General features: G+C 38.9%; 1 protein-coding gene across 1 annotated transcript in view; it reads left to right on the plus strand.

Annotated features, from left to right (window-relative positions):
• Positions 1–22,902: 22,902 nt before the first annotated feature.
• The window catches only part of Rfx6 (regulatory factor X6), a 45,482-nt gene continuing 43,747 nt past the window's right edge, over positions 22,903–24,637 (plus strand). Inside the window, exon 1 of the mRNA XM_042261973.2 lies at positions 22,903–23,024. The gene's annotated coding sequence lies outside the window, so the exon portion shown is untranslated. The remainder of the gene's footprint in view (positions 23,025–24,637) is intronic.

A 24,637-nucleotide genomic window follows, 5' to 3' on the forward strand; every position in this document is an offset into this window, starting at 1 on the left:
CACACACACACACACACACACACACACACACACACTATATAAAGTATGTCTTGCTTTAATGTGTCACTTTTAAAACAATTTAATTTTGCTATATTTTTAATTACAGTAAATTAAACATGATAAAATCATATATAAAGCATGTAACATTAATGTTATTTATTGGCTTTGTTAGGATAGAATTATTATGATAGAAACACTGAAAAGTATTCTGGTTTTGCTCATTCCTCCCAAATGAACATTGATATGACATTAACTGGCTTATTGTCTTTGTCTTACAAATGCCACAGTATGTTATAAAATTAAGTGCATTATAAAATAACATCTTATTTCAGAGCTTTAAAATAGTATAATGGACAGTTTGGCCCCAGAGAGAGACACTAGGAAATTGTGGTATAAAGACTTCAATTATATACTGTGGAAGTGAACTCAAGTTTTTCTAGTTTTAAAGTATACCTAATTTATTTAAAAGGTTTAGGGTTTATATTTGGAACATCTTATTCTCTTTGCACCCAGAATGCAACTCTGCATGAACATCTTCCAGAAGAGACTACTGAATTCTCTAAGTTTGGGACAGAAGAAGGAATCTGTATGCAAAAAGTTACATTTTTTCCCTTAGCCAGACCATTTAGGAAGTATTTTCTAGTACACTGTTATATCCAAATTGTTCTCCCCAAAATGAAGTGTGCACATATGTCTCTCTGTGTATAAACAATGCAAGAATTTCATAAAAGATGAGATAGTTAATAAGGTTCATTTCATCCACTTATACACAGACCTACAAGCTGCTTTTCAACTGCTATTTTTGTGTCTATTATTACATTTCACTTTTTATATGAACACTTTGAAGTTTTATGAAAAATTTCCTCACCTTTGAGTTGCATTCTTTCCTCACCTAAAAACTGAAAGCAAGCAAGCAAACAAACAAAATTCCTTAAAACCAGAAACCAGGGGTCTGAGTACATGGCTCAACCTATTGTTCATGAAGTCCTGGGCTACATCCCCAGCGCTGCATACACATGGTAGAGCACATCTGTCATCTTAGTGCTTGGAGTTCAAGGTTGTCTTTGGCTACATAGCAAGCTTGAGGCCAGCCTGGGTTGCATGAGTCCCTTTATTAACACACACACACACACACACACACACACACAGACACACACACACACAAAATAAAATAAAAATCAAACCAGACAAATAACCAACCAACCAAAAACCAAAACTCAAAGTTAAAACTAAAACAACATGCCACTTCATTCTGCAAACTGCTTCTCCTATTGCTAAAGTCAACACATTTTTGTAAAACGTGAAGCTCAGTGGTCCATAGCCATGCATGCTTTTGCCACATAATAAACCATCCAAATTCTAGTACCTTAAATCAATTGCTACACCTTTGTGTCAGCTATGTAGGCTGGGCTCCGCTTTCCTGTGCTCCATGGAAGCTCATGCTTGAGGTCCAGAATGCCTCTACTCTACATAGGCCTCAAGGTCAGGAAGTTGGCTCTGACTAGTATAACCCTGGGTGTCAGCTGCAATAACAAGCTTATCTCCTGAAAACTAGCCTGGTCAGACCACATGGTGATGAGTGGCTCTAAGGCTTCCAACATCAGCAAGAGCCCCACTGTATACATGCTTTTCAACCCTCCGCATGCACATTTGCTGATAGCAAAGTTAAGAGTTGAGATGGCAATGAACTGAGTGGCATAGGGATAGAGGATGCACGAACCTTTGAAGCTAGTGCTGTGACAATACAGATATCTGCTAGGGGATCTTCAGCCAGCCTTTTCCTTCTGTCTTCACTTGCTCCTGTCTTGTTTACTCTGCACCTTCTTTGCATCACCCGGATTTTCCAACTTCCCTCCCCCATAATTGACTCATCCTTTTAACCTTCACTTCTGAATTTCACCCCCAGATTTGGATCCTTATAGTAAAGTTTGTATATCTGAGCTTGAAAAGGCTTCTTAAAGCTTGATCTGCTCTTGCTCCTCCATGTCCACTGCATTCATTGCTCTTCACCCAACGGTCCCTAGTACTGACTCTTCCACTCGCCCATGGTTTCTTACCTCTGTGCCTCTGCCTATTCCATTTCCTCTATCTGGAATGCATCTTATATTCAGTGGCACTGTGAATGAATAAAATTCCTGCAAGTCCAGAGAAGTGATAGTCTCACTAAAATTATCACTCACTTGTCTTCTGTGGACCAAAGCTGCCCTTGCTCGTGTATTTGTAACACATGCTGTATTTATCACCCTGCATTCCCCTGTATCTGCCTCTTCTACCATACAAAGAGTATTATCACAGGTACTTATTTTGGGGTCAGTATTATGATAAATTTAGCCTTGGGTTAAATGAAAAAAAAAAAAGGGATGGAAAACTGCCACTACTTTCCATTTATAAATATTTACTAGGGGGGCTGGAGAGATGGCTCAGAGGTTAAGAGCACTGACTGCCCTTCCAGAGGTCCTGAGTTCAATTCCCAGCAACCACATGGTGGCTCACAACCATCTGTAATGAGATCTGGTGCCCTCTTCTGGCCTGCAGTCATACATGTTGTATACATGATAAATAAATAAATCTTAAAAAAAAATATTTGCTAGGTACCCACCATATGACAAATGCTATTTAGCACATATATTTAGCATTTCATACAATTTGCAAATTGTACTTTTCCCATTTTTTATTTGCACCAAGTCCAACATTCCATGGGAAACAGTTCTTTCAGTCAGACCACACTGACTGAAAGAGATACTGGATGCTAAGCTTCAACAAAATAACATCCAGTTAGAAATAGTAAAAAAGGTCGGATTCAAGATGGCGGAGACAAGCAGACACGGGTAGGCCTGTGGCGGCGGCCTGCGGTGGTGGACGGGCCAGTGGCAGCAGCCGACAGGGACATTTAGACCCGGTGGCAGCTGGCAGAGACATTCAGGCCCAGCGGCGGCCCACAGAGGTGGACAGGCCCTGTGGCGGAGATAAGTAGACGGAGGTGGACAGCCCGGCACTGACGGGGACGTTCAGGCCCGGCAGCGGCCCACAGAAATAGACAGGCCACGCGGCGGAGACAGGCAGGCGCAGGTCGGCGACCCGCGGAGGTGGACGGGCCCGGTGGCAGCGGCCGACAGGGACATACAGGCCCAGCGGCGACTGGCGGAGACATACAGGCCCGGTGGCAGCCCGCAGAGGTGGATGGGCCCGGCAGCAGTGACGGGCAGGGGTAGGTGGGCCTGCGGCGGCAGCCGGCAGAGATATACAGGCCCGTTGGCGGCCCGCAGAGGTGGACAGACCCAGCGGCAGTTGACAGGGACATACAGGCCCGGAGGCAGAGACAAGTGGACACAGGTGGGCCTGTGGCGGTGGGCCACAGGGGTGGACAACCCGGGGACAGAGAGGGGGCGGACGCAGCTTGGAACGGGGACGCCCCTAGCCCCAACACCTGGGGAAGAGGCTATCTCCGTGGGTCAGAACCAGGGCGAGTCTGGGCACTCCGTCTGGGGACAGCCCAGGGCCCAACTGCTGATCCTGTGAAATCCAACAACTTGGAGGTGTTGGTGAGACTACCCTGCTCAGCTGAAACCCATCTGGGAGAGGATTCAGATGCCTACAGTTTGAAGTCTGAAGAAACAAGATCAGCTGAGGAGTTGACAAATGAACAAAACCAGATCACCAGATCATCAATCATAAGTATATAATTCACCGACTGAAATCAGCTGTCCCTGAAGAAACAGCCCAATAGCACCAATTTAACCAAGAACCCCTACTAAACCAAGACTAAAAATTAGAACAAGAGAGGCACTCTCAGACACAGACACCACCTGCACCGCACAGAGGAAAAGATGAGTAGACACCAGTACAAAAATACAGGCAACAACATAAAGACCTATATGGCAACATCAGAACCTAGTGATTCTACACCTGCAAGACCTAAACATACCATGACAGAAGAAACAGACGAAATCAACCCTAAAAATGACTTTAAGAAGATGATAGAGGCCCTTAAAGAAGAAATAAAACATTCCCTCAATGAGGAAATAAAAACTTCCCTTAAAGAGGAAATGAAAAACTGCCTTAAAGAGGAAATAAAAACTTTCCTTAAAGAGGAAATGAAAAACTCTCTTAAAGAGGAAATAAAAACTTCCCTTAAAGAGGAAATGAAAAACTCCATTAAAGAGGAAATAAAAAACTCCCTTAAAGAAATGGAAGAAAAAACAAACAAAAAATGGGAAGAAATCAAATCAAGCCAAGAAAAAGCAATTAAACAGATGAAAGAAACATTCCAAGATCTGAAAAATGAATTTGAGACAATAAAGAAAACACATGCTGAGGGAATGCTGGAAATAGAAATACTGACAAAACAAACAGGAACTACAGAAACAAGCATAACCAACCGATTGCAAGAGATGGAACAGAGAATCTCTGACACTGAAGACACGATAGAGAAAATAGATTCGTCAGTTAAAGAAAATACTAAAGACAAAAAAGTCGTAACACAAAACATCCAGGAAATTTGGGACACCATGAAAAGACCAAACCTAAGAATAATAGGGATAGAAGAAGGAGAAGAATACCAACTCAAAGGCACAGAAAATATATTCAACAAAATCATAGAAGAAAACTTTCCTAACCTAAAGAAAGAAATACCTATGAAGATACAAGAAGCTTATAGAACACCGAATAGGCTGGATCCAAAAAAAAAGTCCCCTCGCCACATAATAATCAAAACACTAAACACACAGAACAAAGAAAAAATATTAAGAGCCACAAAGGAAAAAGACCAAGTAACATATAAAGGTAAACCCATTAGAATAACACCAGACTATTCAATAGAGACTATGAAAGCTAGAAGATCATGGACAAATCTCATGCAGACACTAAGAGACCACGGATGCCAACCCAGACTATTATACCCAGCAAAACTCTTAATCACCATAGGTGGAGTAAACAAAATATTCCAGGATAAAACCAGATTTAATCAATACCTGTCTACAAACCCAACCCTACAGAAAGCACTAGAAGGGAAAATTCAACCCAAAGAAGCTAAACACATCCATGAAAAATCAAGCAATAGATAATCCCACACCACATACACCACAGAAGGACAACACAACACAACCACAAAAAATAACAGGAATTAACAATCACTGGTCATTAATATCCATCAATATCAATAGTCTCAACTCACCTATACCTGGCGATCTCTGAGCAGGCTTCAGATTTTGACAGTTGATGAAAGATACGACAAGCATTAATGTGTGGGTGAAAAGCTTGGTGAAATTCTGAGTGAAGTTTTAGTTAAAGTTGGTTGAACTTGGGATTGACTGGGAGGCCAAAGATTTAAAAAGCAGAAGATTCTCTCAAGACACAAGTTGTGTGATAATAGTGTGTTTTGTGTGTGTGAATGACAATTTGTAAATGTTGAGTTCTAGGCTTCGACAATCATTGTCAGTGCAGATCAAGCTGATGTTGAGAAAGATGCATCACAAGCACAGGCTGGAGACTGGGGGCTAGATGGTTTTGAGGAAGAGGTCTTGGTGGACTCTTTCATGGAGCAAAGGGAAGCAATGCCTTCTGGGAAATGAGCTAAGTTTTAATCTAGTCTTTAAGATTAGAAGTCGAAAACAAAAATATTAAGGAAAGGAAAACCTAATTGATCTTTGAAGTATTGTTATGTGGAATTGAGTGGTACTTTTGAGGCTTTTCTTCCAGAGAACAGGGACTTGGTTGTCAGGCCTATGTTAGGCCTAAACCTTGGTGCCATGTAGTTGTACTTAAATCATTTCAGTGGAAAGTGTCTTAGTGATTGGAACTTCTAGTGCAGTTTGGAGTTCTTCCATTTGAAAAATGTGATATTTGCATGGGATTGTTTGAATTTTGTTTTCTAGTCCCTCCCCATCACCACCCTCATAGTCTGAAGGTAGATTTTTCTTTCGATAAAAGAACAAAAAAAGTGAACATCTTGTTTGTAAATGGGTATCTAGTAGCTAGTGGTAAACTTGAAATGGTAGAATTCTTTAAAGCCTAATTCTAGGTAGCCTTAAGAAAATGTATCTTAATTATTTTTGAACCTTTATTCACCTTGTTTTTTTTTTTCAAATATCTTAAGTTATATTTTCTTTTTCAGAGCTGCTTCTTATTTGGGGCTACTTTTTTTTTTTTAATTGAGGCATAATTCATAAAAGGGTATATTGTTTTGATGAGACTTTTTACAACTGTGGCTGGATGTCTTTCTTTAGTCTTCCAAGAAGGGCCATTTTACTTTTTTAGAGTTACTTTTTAAAGTCATGAGATCAACAACTTGGACTACTATGCATGTAAGTGCTAATGCAAATTAAAGCCCAAGTTGACCTCTAGCTGCAGTTCATTCTATGTTGACAGTGAGAGAACACTTTGCCTGTCAGGATACTGTTACTTGTGGACTGAAATGCTGAAGAAACCCCTCCCCCTATTTTGTTTTTTTGCAAAAATCAAGGTATATTCTAGGGGTTCCTGGTTGACCTCAACAGATAAACTGAGATGATAGTCTTAGTTCAGAATTGATCTGAATGTAGATTTACAGTCTACGTGTACAGCTGGCTAAGTGAGATCGCTTTCACAGTTCTGCATGTATCCCATCGGCTCCCCATTAGTCACTGAACTCTTAAAACTGGTATTGTAACATTACCACAATGTTTTGCACCAATTTTATAAACTTTACAGTGCAATATGTGTTCCTTTTTTGAGGCAAACCAAAGGTATATTTCTCAAGGTTCTGCTGCTATCAGCAGCGTTGATGGAGGATTTTTTATACATTTGCAATAGATAGAAATAAACCAGAAAAAAAAAGAAGAAAAAAAAGTGGTGGAGGAAAAGGTGAACACTGCAAGAATACTCAAAAGGGCTGAGAGTTGCAAACGCCAAGAATGGCTTTGCATAGTAAATGGAATAGAACAGCTCTGAACTATAGCTTACTTTTCCTGGTTTGGTCTGACAGAATGATTGAATGCTTTTGTACAAAAATCAGAGCCTTAAAAACAAGGATTTGGTGAGATTGTAAAATGGTGTGCCACTTTGGCAAAACAGTTTGGTGGTTGGTCAAAATGCAAAACATTGTTCCTCTGTTACTCAACAATTCTACCCTTAGGAATATATCCTCAAACTACTGAAAATGTGCACCTATGAAACATGTACATGAAGGTTTACAGCAGTGTGTTGCTAATAGTAAAAAAGTTAAAACAACTCAAATAGCTATCAAATACTGGAGAGAAATAAAATGTGGCTTATTCATACAATAGAATATTATTAAGACATAAAAATGAATGAGAAACTGACAGATTAAATGACTTTGGTGAACCTTCATAATTTCATTTGTAGATCTTTCCATTTCTAATTTATAAATATATTTGGGGTTATAAATTATAAATGTACTGCCTCCTGTCAACATTGTATACTTCTATTTGATGATTTCCTGTGTCAAACATTATATGGAAATGTTTCCAAGTATTTTCTGTATTAACTGTGAATGAATAGAACAAAATAAATTGCCTGTGATGGAAAAAAAAAAGAAATAGTAAAAAAAAAAATAGTTTTTACTTTGACTCAAGGAGTGAATATTCAAATATTTTAAATGTATTTTCCCCTTCATTTTTGACATGGGCATTATAATAAAAAATGTATTTCTCAAGTTTTAGCTTATTTTCTGTGCAAATATACATATTTATTATTTTGCAAGTATCTTCTATTAGTAAATAACCAGGAGTTTATGATTACTTATGATTTTGAAAAATCAATTGGCTTAATATTTTTTGTTTTACTTTGAAGCAACTTTAATCCAGAGAATAGCACAAAGGGTAGCAAACGCCTATAGCATAAACTCTTCTGGTCTTGTAATTTTTCTAGTTAACATATCCAATAAGAGACAAACAGACTGAATCAACCTTTCATGAGGGTCAGGTGATGAAGAATTACAAGGGAATAAGATTGCCTCATGAGATATTTAGACAGGTATTGAAACACCGTAGCTCAGGACCCACTCTTAAATGGGGAAGTCCCTGTTCTGGAATTGAAAGACACGAATCCAGTCTGTCTTTGAAAAGATTTTCATGAAAGAAGCTGTTATGCTCTGTGAAAATACCTGGTAATTGGGATTTTCCATGGCTGTGGTGAGTTTTAGCAACTAGCTGAGAAATTGCTTACATGGAAAATACTTGTTACCCTCCTGAAAAATAACTTCATTTCCATACAAGACCTACTATTTGTCGCCAGGAAATGCTCCTTCTTCCCACAGCCATCACCGGCACAGGCCATCCGCTCTGAGCCTCATGTCCAGCTCCACCTCTGTTCACTGACCCACTGGAACCTGACGGTAGCCTCCTTGAAACTCTCTTCTGTCTTTCACCCTAGTTATTTATTATTTACATGGATTGATAGTCACAGAAAGAAGAACAGGTAAGTCTACATGGAGCAATACATTTGGTTCCCAAAATGTAAACATGTGTATAGATAACAAGGCCTCATGTAGCCTAGGCTGGCCTTCAGCAGCTTCTTCTTCTTCTTCTTCTTCTTCTTCTTCTTCTTCTTCTTCTTCTTCTTCTTCTTCTTCTTCTTCTTCTTCGTTTTTTTTTTTTTTTTTTTTTTTTTTGAGACAGGGTTTCTCTGTGTAGTTTTGGAGCCTGTCCTGAATCTCGCTCTGTAGCCCAGGCTGGCCTCCAACTCAGAGATCCACCTGGCTCTGCCTCCCGAGTGCTGGGATTAAAGGTGTGCGCCACCACTGCCTGGCCAACCTTCAGCTTCTTATGTAGCTGAGGCTAACCTTGAATTCCTGATCCTTCTGACTCCACCTTCCAATTACTGAGGATACAGGTGTGCACCACCATTCTTAGCCTGATCTCTTAATTTAATTTATTTATTTTTTTTTTTTTTTATTTTTTGAGATAGGTTATCTCTGTGTAGCCTTGGCTGTCCTGAAACTCACTCTGTAGAGCAGGCAGGTCTCAAATTCACAGAGATCTGCCTTCCTCTGCCTCCAGAGTGCTGGGATTAAAGGTGTGCACCACCACCACCTGGCCTGATCTCTTAAGTTCTAACCGATGGATATAGTTTCTATTTGTTGACTTTCTAGTTCCACTTTGCCTTTTTAAAACATCATTTCTCTCCTTTCTTACCCCCTTTAACCTCTGCTCCCCATCATTCTCTCTCATCCCACACTGAATACATACAAAATAACAACATGTAGCATAATTACGATTGAAGGAGGAAGGAACCAGCTCGAAAAGGAACAGAGGCATGATTAGTTTATGTTTACCTGACTATATAGCAAGACTGCCCTCTGTGGTTGGGTCTGGGAGGTGTTTCCAAGTTCTTGGCCTTTCTTTTATTCAAAGAATCGGAAATAAGGGCCCACACAGATTTTTAAAAGAAGCAAGACACTTTTATTTGGAGTTAAGAGGTAGTACAGGTTAAAGAGGGATACATTGTTAAGATTGACAGTGGGCCTCGTGAGTGAAGATATTCAAGGGCTTTGATTATTTTTCAGGGCTTCCTTTTATTAGGTTCAAGAGGAGGGACCGGTTACTAAGTGGCATAACTTGAGCGGTTGTCTACTTTGATTGATAGATTAGGTCACACATTCTTTTTCCCTGCTTCAGATGTCCTTTCTCCAATGCATCTGATTTTAATCATATGCATATCTTTGCATAGGCATAAAATAGTAAATAGGAAATTCTCCCTTAAAGGTCACTTGAGGACATGATTTTGCCTTGCTGTACATGCACCAAAAACAAGTTCAGGCTGGAGTGGTTTTACACTCACATAGAAACGGTCTAAATTTGATCATTACCAAGGGCATGGACACTTAGGCCATTATTCAGAGATGGGAGTGGGTGTAGCCCAGTGTAGCTGGAGGGTTCAGGGGTTGAAAACAAATGCTACTTGCACTGTTTGCAAAGGGGTGTGTGTGCATAATATGTGCAGGTAAAAAAACTGAGCTGCCAAGTGCATTTATTAATAGGTGTGTGTGTGTGTGTGTGTGTGTGTTTGCATAACACCAAACCAAGTGAGGGTCCTAGGGCACTAAACTATCTCCTAGGCTTTTCTACTTCAAGACTGATAGCTCATATTTTGAGAATCAAGAATGGAAAAATTTCAAGCATTGTACATTTCCTTCTCAGATGAAATAGTTCTTACTTGGTCAGAATGTAGCAGATTCTTAAGCTATTTCTTTATAATATTACCTCCCTTGCTTTAAAGTATTTTTTGTTGATATAAAATTTCCCAATTGAACCATTTTGAAGTGTACAATTATATAGTTTTCTATATGCCCACACTATTCAATCATCATCACTATGTAATTCCAGAAAAATCTTATTATCCTCTAAAACAAAGCCTGTACCCATTAAAGAGGAACTCTTCATTTGTTCCTACTTCTGGTTCTGATAGTAACATTAATTTACTTTTTGTCTCTATGGATTTTCTTGCTCTGATTATTTCCTGTGAATGTAATAATACACTGTCCTTTATATCTAAGTTTTTTTCAGTTTGAATAATGTTCTTAGAGATTACACATAATAATATCATATATTAGTACTTCATTTTTTATGGTTGAATACAATTCCCTTGTATGTTATACCGCATTGAATTTCTTTACCCAGAAACTTATTAGGCATTTGTATTTTGTCACCTTTTTGAGTATTGTCCACAATGCTATTGTGAACATTTTTATATTAATTTCCATTTGCTTGAATGGAATGAGAATCTGAGAATGAAATTATTGGATCATATGTTCATCTTATTTTTTTCATCTGTTTTATATTTCTGCCGGCAACGGATGAAGGTCCCAATGACTTTACAATCTCACCAACAATTATTTTCTATGCCTTATAAGATTGTAGTAGCCTTTGTGGGTATAAATTGATACCTAACAGTGGGTATCAATGTGCATTTTCCTAATTTGAGTGATACTTATTATCTTTCACACCATATACATACATACATACATGTATATATCTCAAATGCCTATTTAAACATTTTATTCATTTTTAGAACTTTTTGAAGCTATTGTTAGTTTTTTGAGAATTTCATACAATGTATTTTGATCCTATTAAGCCCTTCCCACATCCACTTCCCTTTCTTACATTGCATCCTCTTCTTTTGCTCATTTTAGAAATCAGGATAATGTCTTTTAATCTTGGAGCTGTAAAAGGTTTTATGTATTATAAATATTCAAATCTTATGGGATGACTTTAAACTATTTCCCACTGTATACAAAGATTGTCTACTTACCTTTCTGGTAGCCTTCAGGTAGATGAATTCTGAAGGAATCCAGTTGGTCTACTTTTCCTTAGCTGCTTGCATCCCATTGTGTTTAAGAAGGTTGGACCAAGTCCAAGGCCAGGGATATGCATATCAAGGTCTCTGAGAGTTGTACAGTTGCAGATTTTGTATACTTACAACTTTAGTCTAATTTGATTTTTGAGTATTCTATGAAGTAGGATTCTACAGTCACTCTTTGATAAAGCTTTAGCAATGTTAACTGAAAAGCTTTTCATTGGCTTGTCTTTCTGCCCTTGTCATAAATTGTGTGTTATTTTCCAGAGGACCAAAACCAATGGTATATACACTGTTATGAGAGGGTTCATTGGATGAGCACATATAGTTTTAGGTAGAAATAGATCCATGATGGCCAACTTCAGGCTGGGAACCATGGAAATAAGTACCAGACTAGTTCAAGAAGCTGGAAGCCTCAGAACAAGGAAAAGAGGCCAACAGTATAGAGGCAGTCTGAGGCTACAGGCCTGGAATTCTCCTAGAGAGGTATGGTGCGAGTTCATGTCAAAGGTTGAAGAATCTGAAATCTTATACCTATGGGCAAGAGTCCCTGCAGAAAATGCAATGGCTAAAGAACAATTGAGCACACATGTGTATATTTTACCTTCCTCCTGTGTGCTCTCCCTGACCTCCTCCCCCATTGGAGGATGCTCGCACAATCAGTGCCTGTCTTCCTCAATCAATCATGTATTAATTACTCCAGGACACTCTCACAGAAGACTTCCACTATGGAATGTGCCTTAGTATGTCTACACATTAGCACTGAAGAGGCAAGCCCTACACACTAAGCAGGCTTGGAGGCTTTCAGAGGACTTGGTAGAGGCTAGGAAGCCAAGTAGTCCCAGGTAAGGAACAGTACCCCTCTGTCTAGCATATCTACACTGTGTATACTTTCTGGGTTGTATGATGGATTGTTGGGGTTTTGCAGGGCTTGGGCTCCATTAACCCTTGTTTTACTTTCTCATGACTCCCAAATGAAAGACTAATGAGACAGAAAAGATACCATCACACAAAACATGGAAGAACAGACTGGCTTTGGTTCCATATGGTAACACTGCACGGCATATAGGGAATAAAAGCATAGACAGAGTTTGATACCACCTATAGTTCCAAGTAACACTGGGGACCTTAGAACACATCCCCATGGAAACCAGGGCTATTGAAATCACACATGGCCAGCCAGGATAGGGGTCGTCTTGCCCCACCATCTGAGCACTGCTGTCACTGTATGCTTGTAGAAAAGGTTGACGTCAATTCTTTAAACTCTGGGTGCAACTTATTATTGAAGCCACCTTGTCTTGGGATTTTTAATTTTGGAAGATTATTGATAACTGATTTACACCTTTTATTGCTTCGTGCCTACTAATAATTCCTAATTCTGAAGAGAAGCACAAAGAACTTCAATGGTGATTTGAAAAGCAGAGTTTTTACTTTAAATGATGACCAAAAATTTGCTTAGGGCCTTACAAGATATTAGTTTGCATTTCCATTGATCAGTTTAATTGGAAAACTGCCAAATATTCACTTAGTGTCTGTATGACTCACATACACAAACACACCTTCTGGATATCAAGTGGTCTATATTTTAAAACTAAAGGAGAAATTCCAGTCATTTTGTGAACATTTCTCTCATGGTGATGTGACATGAGTATGAACACAAAAAGGACTTCTGTGGCAGAATGCACCTGAGTATCTCTGTAAAGGTAGCACGCTGTACATGTGAGCACTGAAGTGAAAAATCCTACACGCTAAGGCTCCAAGGCTTTCAGAGGACTGGGTAGAGAAGACAGATATGCCAAGCTGTCCCACTTAGGGAACAGCCTCAGAACTTTGGGTGTGTGGGTAGGTGCGGCTCCAGCCTGCCTTCAGCAACCACAGGAAGCTGGTGAGAAGAGCTTTGAGAGAGGCGATGCCTTTTCCAGCAAGTGCTGTTGAAAATGGGAAAGCTGCACCCCAAGAACAATTTCAGGGGTCCTGAGGGAACGCTGCTCTTGGGGAGACTGCTCCCTGTTACTGGCCCTGCAGTTATCGGCCACTCCGGGTCTCATTTTGTTTTGTCCGTGTGATTTCAACTTAATGCTATTTCATCCTAAATTCAAGGCTGATACCTCTTTCTAATGCCCCCAAAAGAAGATACAGGATTGGCTGTGATAAAACGATGGGAACCAGTGCTCGATCCTGTCTTTTCTTGGAGGGCCTGCTTGTCAAGGATATAGAATAGAAAGAGGAAAACCATGTGTCAGCCAGGCAGTAGGATCCCAAATCCCCCCTTCTTTAAAGAAAATCCAACTTAAACAAACAAACAAACAAGCACGACTTTCGCAATTTTGGACTAGAATGTGATTAAATTTAAGCAAATATCCTTTGTACCACTCACTGCTTGGCATGACGGCATGAAATGAAAAATTGTGAAGGATGCCAATCTTTTTTTTTGTAATGGAACTGCAAGGAAATGAACTTTTCCTCCCATCTGCACAGCTTAGAGGGTTGTGAGGCCCAAGGGTCCAAGTTAGTGTGCACAGTGCAGAGCCGAGTGCACGGTGCAGAGCAGGGTGATGTGGCCGGCTCTGCCTTCCAGTCACTGAAGAGGGTGCTCCTCTATCCTTGGATTATTCTGGAAATACATCTGTCCAAAGCGGTGCGAAGACTGGCGAAGACTGGATGGTACTCTAGGTTTTGTTCCCTCGTGTCCTAACACTTGCAGAGTCAAGGCTGTCCTGACAGGTGCCTAGGTTAGGTCTCCTGAGAATAGAGATGAGGACAGTTGAAGCTGCTTGTCCTAGCACAGAGGAGAGCTAGCTAAGCTTTCTGGGATCCTTCAGGAAGTTTTTCACAGAGAAGTCGTTCTGGGCCTAGAAACAAGGTGAGAGAGAACGAATGAAGGAGAGAACAGCCCAGGAGTGACTGACAGCAGGTGGAAGCGAGCTGGGAGCAAGCTTCTGCCCAGACCCGAGCGGCTCGGAAAAGGCAGCGTTGCCTCCGCCCTTCCTCCTCTACCGGGCCATCTGTGCTGTACCTGCTCACCTTGTCCCCTCTCGGCCATCGGGGGGCTCTGAGCCTGGGGCCTCCTCCCTGCCCAGCGGCCACAGGTCCCCAGCTCCGCCCCACCCCCAGCCCCCCGCCCCGCCCCGGGGCTCTGGGCTCTACACCGAGCTGGGCCAAGCTCCCGGCCGGCGCCGAGATCCAAGCGCTGGAAAGGATGGCCAAGGTCCCTGAGCTGGAAGACGCCTTCGTGCAGGAGCAGCCTTCGCCTCAACTTCCCTCCGAGATCGCGGAGGAGTGCTGCGCGCAGCTGCTGGGCAAGGGCTTGCTGGTCTACCCCGAGGACAGTGCGTACCTGGCTGCCGGAGCAGCTGCGGGCGCCCCGGGCAGCGGGGAGAAAGGCGGAGACCCCAGGCTGCAGGTGGGAGTCAAATCAGGTGAGTGCTCCGCTCGCCCCGGCGGGCGGCCAGACAGTGGCTGAGTCCTAAGGGCGTCCAACAATAAAAATAAATCCACTCTGAATACACACATAAGTGGGGTGCTCTGTCGGGACGTTTATTTCACCAGGAAAAAAAAAAATGTTAACGGAACCACTGTTAACTCCGAGGGTTTTGCTCAACTCCTATCTTGTTCCTTCTTCCTCGGGCGCCCCTTTCAAAGGAAAGCAGGTAGATGTGGAGGCCACCGGGACTGATCGCATGTTCTCTTGTTCTTTGTCACCCCTTAAACTCGCCCTCAGAGATGCATTTAAGCAATGGTAACTTTTCCTCGGAAGAAGAGGATGCGGACACGCAGGAGAGCAAGACCAAAGCGGCCGACACTCAGCTCTCTCAGAAGAAGAGCATCACACAGATCATGAAGGACAAGAAGAAGCAGACTCAGCTCACCCTGCAGTGGTAAGCCGGCCCTGGCGCGCACCACGTACCCGCTGAAGTCCACCAGCCAGTGTCTCTAGGACCCTGGCTTTCCCCAAGTTGCTTCTCCCTAAAACTTCCACAAGTTTAAAAGACCCATGAGAAATGCATCCATTTTCTTTTTCCTGCCTGTTCACACGATCCATATTCTGATCATGATAAAAAAGGATATATTTTTGAATAAACAGGATACATTTTTAAATAAACTCACAGTGATGAATTTTTTTCTGTGATTATTCGCTAAGCATGGAATGTATTTATTTGGTGTTTTTAATGCTTTCCAAATATGATCCTTCAAAATAACAAAAAGTGGAAGGATCTTAACTCTGCCTTAATCTCCAGGAGGGCAGATACTATGTCAGTCAGAAAATAGATGGATTGAGTTAGAAGTAAAAAACGGGAAAATCAGTTAAACTGTCATGATTAAACAATTTTGAATTTTTATAATATATCACATTCATGATTTACTATAGCAAAATATTACAAATTGAGTTTTGCCTAAGATCTTTTAAAACTAAGAGATTATTACCAGGTCTTCCACGCATTAACAGCGTTTTGTAACACTCATCTAAGAGGAAGAGACATCTAAAATAAGACTGTGTCATTAAGAACCCTTGCATAATGTGAAGAATTAAGGGCACAAATTTCTCCCCCAATTCCGAATAATAAATGAAAGATTACTTATTTACTGATTAGTTATTCTTTCTATCTATCTAGTATTATCTAAGAGTTAGAAAAAAATCGAAAAATAGAATCTATAAATGCTAGTAAACTTTATTTTTATTATTTAATCAGTAAGTTTTAATTTGCATAGCCTAAAGTTCTGAAACTGTATACTTGAACCCTCCCAACATTTGAAATATATAACAAATATTTCTGTAAAGGTTTGTTTCGACTGTTGAAGTCTGTTGTCACGATTACCAGTTAAAAATACGCTGGAAGTGTAAGTAATTGAGAAACTATCTGTGATGTTTAGGAAACAGCTGCTGTCATAAGGGTAACTGGGAAAATGTTTGGATTTTGTATTTATTTTAAATGATCTCTCCCAGATTTTCAGTTCAAATAGAGTGATTGGAAACAATCTTGGGTTTGTTTAAAATTCTTACCATATATATGTCAAGCTTAACTCAGTATTTTGAAAACAAAAGGACTATAAAAACAATTACCCAAATAAATGGATTGTGGGTATTGTATTCCTACCTTTTAAATGCAAGTTTTAAAATAACTATTTCTAACAAGAATTTTCATGTTTTGAAAACTATAAAGCTCTTACATTTTTGTTTGATTTTCCCAATATTCTAAAAAATGAGTTAAAACCCTAAGTTATTTGGATTTTGAAAAATCTGTAAGGCTGTGGAATTGTTTTGGGAGTGTTAAAATTAGAACTGAAAATCAAAGTAAAAATATGGCATATTAATTGCAACTTTTATTGTCAATTAGCTATTCAATTTTAGGTAGGCAAATTTATTTGTTTTGAAATACTACATCCTAGTTGGGTTGGATATTATTAATTAAAAGAATATCCTAGTTGATTTGGATATTTTTAATTAAAAGAACAATTGGTGTCTGAAACTCATGGATTAGGTCTCTTAACTTTTATTTTGTGTGCATTGAGAGTATGTTAAATCTGAAATCTTGAAAGACTTGATGCAATTTTAATTTTAATAACACTGCATTTACATTTTATAAATGATTATGATTTTATTAAGCATAAAATTAGTATAAGTGCATTTTAGTTAAAAATAATTTACTGAGCAATTAGAAAAAAAGGGGATTGAATCTAGAAGCTTTGGTTTCTAGATTGTCATTCAGATAATTATAACACAAATATGTTCATTACACTAAATTTAGTTGAAATTAAATGGAAATCTACCCAGATTTTCAAAGTTTATATAGTTACATCTGTACTGCAGAGTTGTTATGTATTTGGAGACTTCTATAGAGATATACTGTTTTAGGTGTAGTAGATGATTTAGATGACCATAGGTTTACTCATAGTAAAAAGATTTAAGAGTGGAATTAGATCATCATTTCAGTTTCTGTGAAGTCAGTTTACCCTGGTGTCTTTTCCAAACAAATACAGTATCATGTTTTCTCTTGTTGTTCAGGATTCAGAAATAGTTTGTGGATGAAAGTAAGGGTGTCTGATGATTGACAAGCTGGAGCCTGGCAATCCCTTTGAATTGAGGATATTCTTTTAAAAATGTAGCATCTTCAATGGCTCCATGTATAGTTCTAGATCAAACAGTAAACTACTGAACACTGAAAATTTATGAAGAAGTAAGACCCGGCATTTGCAATGGAGACCTGGAAGAAGGGGTTTCTACATCAACATCACATTGTAATTGTACTAACAGATGATCACTATGGTTCTTACTCTTCTAAAATTAATCCTTACATTTTGTTTGTGTTTATGTAGTGGCACGCCTGTGCTTGCTTACAACACAAACATATAGCCTTGGAGCTCCTGTGAGTCAGGAGTCTAGACAGTCTACCTTGGCACTAAGTTCATGGCCTTACCATACAGAAAGTAAGAGACTAGTTGATGCTGGAATTTCACGAGACCTTTTTGCTGTCGTTTCTCGAATCTCACTGGATGTTGAGAGAATTTACTCCCTGAACTGTAGAACTGTGGCCCTCAGCTCCTAGAGGTCACCTACCATTCCCTTAGAGGTGGCCCTCTTTAGAAATTGCCATTTGCTTGTCCAGATCTGTAGAGGGTGTCTGATACTACTTCAGACCTTCCTTCTGTTCCTGACTTCCAGACGTTGTTTCTAGGGCTTGCCAAATTAATGGGGATCATCAAGAACATTTCTGTTCTTAGGAAATTAATTAACACTTATACATAACCTTTGTACACATCTTTAAAGTCCCCTGTTACGTTTTGATTATGTAAACACTGGATAGTGACAGCAGGGTAAGCAGTATATCCATAGCCATAAACTGCTATGATTTTTTTTTTTATGGAAAGCCCATTCAAATTCCTCTCAACAATTTTGAGATACATAGCATACAATTTTTGGTTATTTTTATCCTGGTATTATTTTAAACAGCATCCAGACAAAGAAAGCCCATTTATGTCTGCTCATTAATTCACGTGTGTAAGTCTGTTTTCAAAAAGAGCATTAAGTCATTGAGGGGGTAGGGAGGTAATAGTGAAAAGATTTGACCTAATTCTTGCCCTTTCCTCTCAGGCTTGAAGACAATTACATAGTGTGTGAAGGAGTTTGCCTCCCACGGTGCATTCTTTATGCTCACTATTTAGATTTCTGTAGGAAAGAGAAACTGGAACCAGCTTGCGCGGCCACCTTTGGAAAGGTATATGACATATATTGGCTACTACCTTACAACTAACAAATTAGGTTGACAATGTGTAAACCAGTTCATCTGGATGAGCTCTTTCAGAGAATGTTAAGACATTTGCTTTACAAGCATAAATGAGCTTCCTTAGTGTTTGTTTGGAATTGCTATATGTTTACATCTTGATTTTTTTTGAGTCTCCAAATACTGGCTATCAGATCCATTGTGAGCTCAAGGCAAGCTCCATAAAACAGTAGCATGTTCCTTCACAAAGGATGCATTCAAGAATACAGTTAAACTACACTGGGAAGCAAAAGTAAGTGTAGGCGAACTCATAAATGCAGGCTCTCATTATTTATATTGTCCAGCCAATATATTGAGTTTTTTGATAGATTTTTATTCTGCTACTTAAGTAGCTGTCTTAAATTTTTGTTTCAGTATGAATATGTTTATGCCATAGAATTACATTTTTATGATGGGATTGGTTAAATTTCTGTCATTGCTATCATTAGGGTGGGAATCTATGAATCTGACATTAGGTGACTTACACATGTTGATATCATTTTGAGAACCAGGAAATAATATTAATTCCTTGGTAAAACACTCATCTTTGAAACCCCTTTCAGTTGTCTGTCCTCTGATGATTATGATATGTTAGCAGAACTGAGAAAGTTTGGGTCTCCAAAGTCCAGATCCTAACCTGTAGAAGACTCACTGCCTAGAAAACAATAAGAATTATGGTCCAGATCTGCAGGTTTTCAGGGCAGGAAGAGACAAGTGATTTGAGCAGAATTTTCTATGTACCCCAGGCTGACCTTAAACTAATTATGTAGCTCAGGTTGGCCTTGAAGTTGTGATTCCCTTGATCAGCCTGTTGAGTGTTGGAATTATAGGCATGCATCATTATTCCTAGCTTCCCACTTTAAAAGCCCACTTTAACAGTGGCTCAACTCCATACTTTGAAGAAGTAATTTCTTTGGGGGCAGAAGAGATGCCTCAGTGGAAAGGAGAACTGACTACTCTTCCAGATGAACCTCTATAACTCCAGTTCCAGGGGATCCCATGCTTCTGCTGGACTTCTTGGTCTTTCTATGAATGTAATACACAGACATACATGCTGGTAAAACACCTATGCATATAAGATAAAATAATGTTAAAAAGTAGTTTAATTATTTTGAAAACATGTTTTCTTACACAGAGAGTGTAATATGGAGCATGGTACTCATGGACTTAGAACCATGCCTGTGATTAGCTTATTTTATACTTGCTGATAATCAGTCTCCTCAAGGCTCAGTGCACCCTCTGAGGCTGGATGAGACAGTTTTAGATGTCCATGTTAGTCCTACAATTTTTCTGAGTCTACCTTATGGCAATTATCCTTAAGTGGGAATCACTGAGCACCTTGAACATCCGATAAAACTAGACGTAATTAATTCATCAAATTTTCCATGGAGCTCTCTTCAGATCCAAGGATCCTTTCAGAATGGTGATGGATATTTAATGTGGGTAAACCCCTGAATGGAATTATTATAGAGGAATCTAAACAGTCCTCCTGTGTGTGTATGTGTGTATGTGTGTATGTAATTAAAGTAACTATTGCTTCGGTAGTTACATCAAGCAAAAATACATCTTGGTAGGCTCTCCCATGGTAATTGATATCATTCTTATCAACACACGTGTATTACTTTCCTGTAGCTTAAGTGTTCCTTTTAGTCCGCCATTACTTTCTTAAATTAGTAGGATAGGAATGGCTTGCATTAGAGCTACACAAGTTACAAACTTTATCTTTCTTTTTTAGACAATTCGCCAAAAGTTCCCTCTCCTGACAACACGAAGACTTGGAACAAGAGGGCATTCAAAGTAAGAATGGAACAATGGGGTTCTCCTTTATACTTATAGACATAAGATAACTATCTTTATCAGTGAATGGAATCAGATGTTTTCTTTCTTGATGAAGCAGATGAACTGGGAAAACACATAAAAGAAAAGGGTATATATTAGAATAAAAGAAAAGGGTATATATTAGAATAAAGTTTAGAAAGAAAAATTTATGAAGACCACCCATAATATCTATCAGGCTTTCTCCCGAAATACATTAAGTGAATAGTTTTCATGATTTTAAGTCATTGTGGAAGTCACCAGTGTCACAAACAAGGAATGTACAAGACAAAATTTAATGGCCAATGAGATCAACAACAACCCCTCAAGGACAAGGTCAACAAGAGGAGGGGAACTCTGCTGTCTTCCACATTCTTCCTAGACTTCTCTCACCCAGATGATCATTTCAGCCATTTCACATCCCCTTTCCAACATTCAAGACAAAAGGCATTCATAACAACCTGCTCGATCATCTCTCACTATTAATATGAACATACAGTAAGCTGTATGCGGCCTGCATCTGGGCATTCTTGGCTTTTCTTTTAGACCTATCTCTGCAGATCTCCATTTCAGGCTCACCAGTGATTCTTCTGTCCATGTTTTCATTTTCTAACAGAATCAGAGTTTTCAGACTGACTGAAAAAGCCAGCAAGTTATGCCTGTCATATCCATCATCACTTTTTTTTGTTGGTCTTCTCTTTTTTCCTTGAAAGACTAGATACCATTCACTTCTCCCACTGCTGGGCATGTTATTCTGCCCAAACACTTCTATATCTGGGGAAAAACCCAAATAGCTTATTTCTACAATGACTCACCTTTCTTGGTTCCTCCCTAGCACTTGCTCTTTCTGGCAATCCCTTCCTCAACACAGAACCTTGGCCTCTGGCTTCTCAGTCACTCACCTCCCAGTTTCCTCCATCGTCCTATCTTACAGACTGTCTCCTGAATTTCAGTGCAGTGCTAACCCATGGAAGGATAATACAGCTCCATTCTAATTTAAAGTTTTCTGGTAACCATAGCCAAGAGTAAAATGAAATGAATATAATTAAAATTAATAAAGTCTTACTTAACCCAGTATATCAAAAATTATTTCAGTAAGTAATCCATATAAAATTTTGAGAAGATATTTTGTCTTGTTCCTTTTAAGTTTTTAAAATCCCATATATATTTTTACATCCTTGTTCAAAACTAGCCATAGTGAACGTTTCTCCTGCTTGTACATGTCTAGTGGCTGTGCCTTGTACTGGCCAGCTCTACTCACTTGCAAAAAGTAAGTCTTACTTTTTGAATTCTGCTGACATTGTCTCTCCTCGTTCTCACTTTCATAGTGTCACCTTGACTTTCTAGTCATTTAATGCAATATTTCCACACTGGCTTTCCAGAGTTCTGACAGAATCACATCTCTCCCGCACTCAATGGCTTTCCCAGGCACACAATTTCAACTCTTTAAAAAAAAGTATCTATATTTACCTATTCTCTCTTTCATTCTCTGTCTCTCTCTTTCTCTGTCTGTCTCTGTCTGTCTGTCTCTCTCTCTCTGTGTGCATGTCTGTGTGTCTATACATGTGTTATGCATGGCACATGTGGAGGTCAGATAATAACTTTTGGGAGTAAGTTTTCTTCTACCATGTACTTTCTAGGGATTGAACTCAATTCGTCAGGCTTGGCAGCAAGAACCTTTACCAGCTAAGTCATCTCACTGCTTCACAATTTCTACTCTTAAAGACAACTTCTTACCTCTATATTCAAAGTCTATTATGACTTGGTTTCAACCCATTTTCCTATCTTACTGTTTCTCAGTATATTGCTATGTAAAGTTCACTAAATTATCACCCAGTACCCTTTATATCACCCCAACTGCCTCTCCTCTGTAGTAGCTTCCCCTTCTGAGGAAGTCTTGTATTTTGAAATCTTAGCTACTTAAAGGAATGAGTCCTGAACCTTCTCTTCTGAGTATTCTCTTATTCTGTTTATGTGCATAGGCTTTTTGCACTCTCATAGCTGTTTGTTAGTATCTATCTCAACATGACATTAACTTAGCCCCTTCCTAAGCAGATAATATTTTGAGGACAGATACTTTGTCTCATTCACTTTTAATCCTTTCTGTTGTCTAACAAATAATGTATTGTCAATCAATCCTTAGTTCGCTGATTTTTTAATTAATTTAAAAAATTACTGTGGCTTGTGAAAGAAGAATAAAATACCACAACGGAAACAGGGGAAAAAATAGCCTTTTCCTTCTAACCAAGTCAGCTTGATGTTAAGTTTGGCTCCGTTTGGTTTGATGATTTCTAAAGCACTGTGTTTTGTGAGTGGAGGTGAGATCAGACAGTGTTTGAAGTAGGAAGATAGGGGCAAAGAGGCGCAGCAACACAAGCAGTCCTCTTGACAGGATCTACGAGAGGGCGGGTCGGCAGGCTGCGGAGAAAGTCAATTCATCCCAGAAGGAGCCTTCAGGATTAGGGATGAATCATTAACCATGCCCATTGTGACACAGCCACCCTCTAGTTCTTACGTTGGTATAGCAACATTTGGCGACTTCTGGCAACTTATTTGATAATTAAGAGCCATAGACATGCTCAAGGCATGAACAATTTGAGATTTTCTGCCTTATTGAAATACCATTTGCTTTTTATGACATGGCTATCACCCTTCCAGGTATTTATATATTGTAAGTAGAAATAATGTCCCTTGTGTAAACTAGGTATGTTGGAAGATATGGGAAGATGCATCTTGGAAATGGGTAATACTTTGATGTTATTATTCTTATCCAGGTAACATTCTGGTTTTGTTTCTAAAAGACATCTTCTTTTATTTTGGAAGATAGTACATCTAAGATAGCATGCCTATCTTAGCTGGAGCAAGAATTAAATTTGGACAAATCGGGGTGAATTCTATGTTCTCATATGTGGATGTGTGACAATTGGACAAATCACTCAGCCTCTATCAGTAAAGTGGCTGTATGATACCTTATATCATTATTTTGAGAATTAAACAATATATAAGTAATATTAATGGAGGATCAAATATGCTTTCAACTTTTAGAAAAGAGTTATAATACTGAGACAAGATAGGAACTACTATGTGTTATAAATAAGGAAACTGTAGTTAGAAGGACATTGACTTGCTTAAGGCCACAAAAATACAGCCCACGAACAATGCTAATATTTATATGAAGGTTCAACTGCTTTAAAGTTTATGCTTTATCAAGTATTAAAAGTAAGAAAACCTGCTTGTTTCTAAAAATCAGTCATATTAACAAAATGATTAATTTGTTGAACTTTTTATTATCTTTGTTTTTTTTTAATTAAATTTTTAAAAAATTCTTTTACTGCTCTAACAGTTCTTTTTTGTTGTTGTTGTTATGTTTTTTTTTTTTTTTTTTTTTTCAGGACAGGGTTTCTCTGTGCAGTTTTGATGCCTGTTCTGGAACTCACTCTGTAGACCAGGCTGGCCTCAAACTCACAGAGGTCCGCCTGGCTCTGCCTCCCAAGTGCTGGGATTAAAGGCGTGTGCCACTGCAGCCCAGCTGCTCTAACAGTTCTTAAGATTCATTACTATTAGATTTTTTTCTTAAAGACAAAAATGTTTCATTAATCTTCTCTAATTTATTTCTAATAAATAAAAATTTCTCTAATAAATTCTCTAATATAATCATCTCATGAATCCTAGAGATAGATATTTTATATAAAAGCAAATTTGCATCACCAATGAATTCTCAGCCTCTTAATTTTAACCCTAAGCATCCTCTATGCAAATACATTATCTTCCAACCATTATTTCTGCTAGGTGTTTAATATAGTACTCTAAACAATTGCTGAATATTTGTCAAATTACTTTAAAATATAAGTGTACTTGTCAATAATTCATTTTAACTCAAAAAATGAAATTCTATAGGTACCACAGAGTAAAACTCATGCATATTTTATGGTTATGAATAGTTCAAGAATAATACCTTAAGTTGGAATTGAGGTACAAAGCATGGTTCTTAAGAGCTTTGCGGGTATAAAGAACTAAAGATAGGTTATCTGCTGTTAAAAATTTTCACTATTAATATTAATTAGTAAGCATCATATTTACAATCTCAGTAGTGGCTAGCCTCTGGTGACACAAAATGAACAAAAAGAGCCTATATGTGTCTTTGCTCAAAATAGCTTAACAAAGTAAGGGGGGGTGTGAGCTCATTAATAGATAGCATGAACAGGGTGGACTGTTTGAATCAGTTACATTTTAATTTCTGGTAGACTTTGATCAACCAAATCTTGGTTTTC

The sequence above is a fragment of the Peromyscus maniculatus genome, chromosome 16, assembly GCF_049852395.1.
Source record: "Peromyscus maniculatus bairdii isolate BWxNUB_F1_BW_parent chromosome 16, HU_Pman_BW_mat_3.1, whole genome shotgun sequence".
Classification (NCBI taxonomy): domain Eukaryota; kingdom Metazoa; phylum Chordata; class Mammalia; order Rodentia; family Cricetidae; genus Peromyscus; species Peromyscus maniculatus.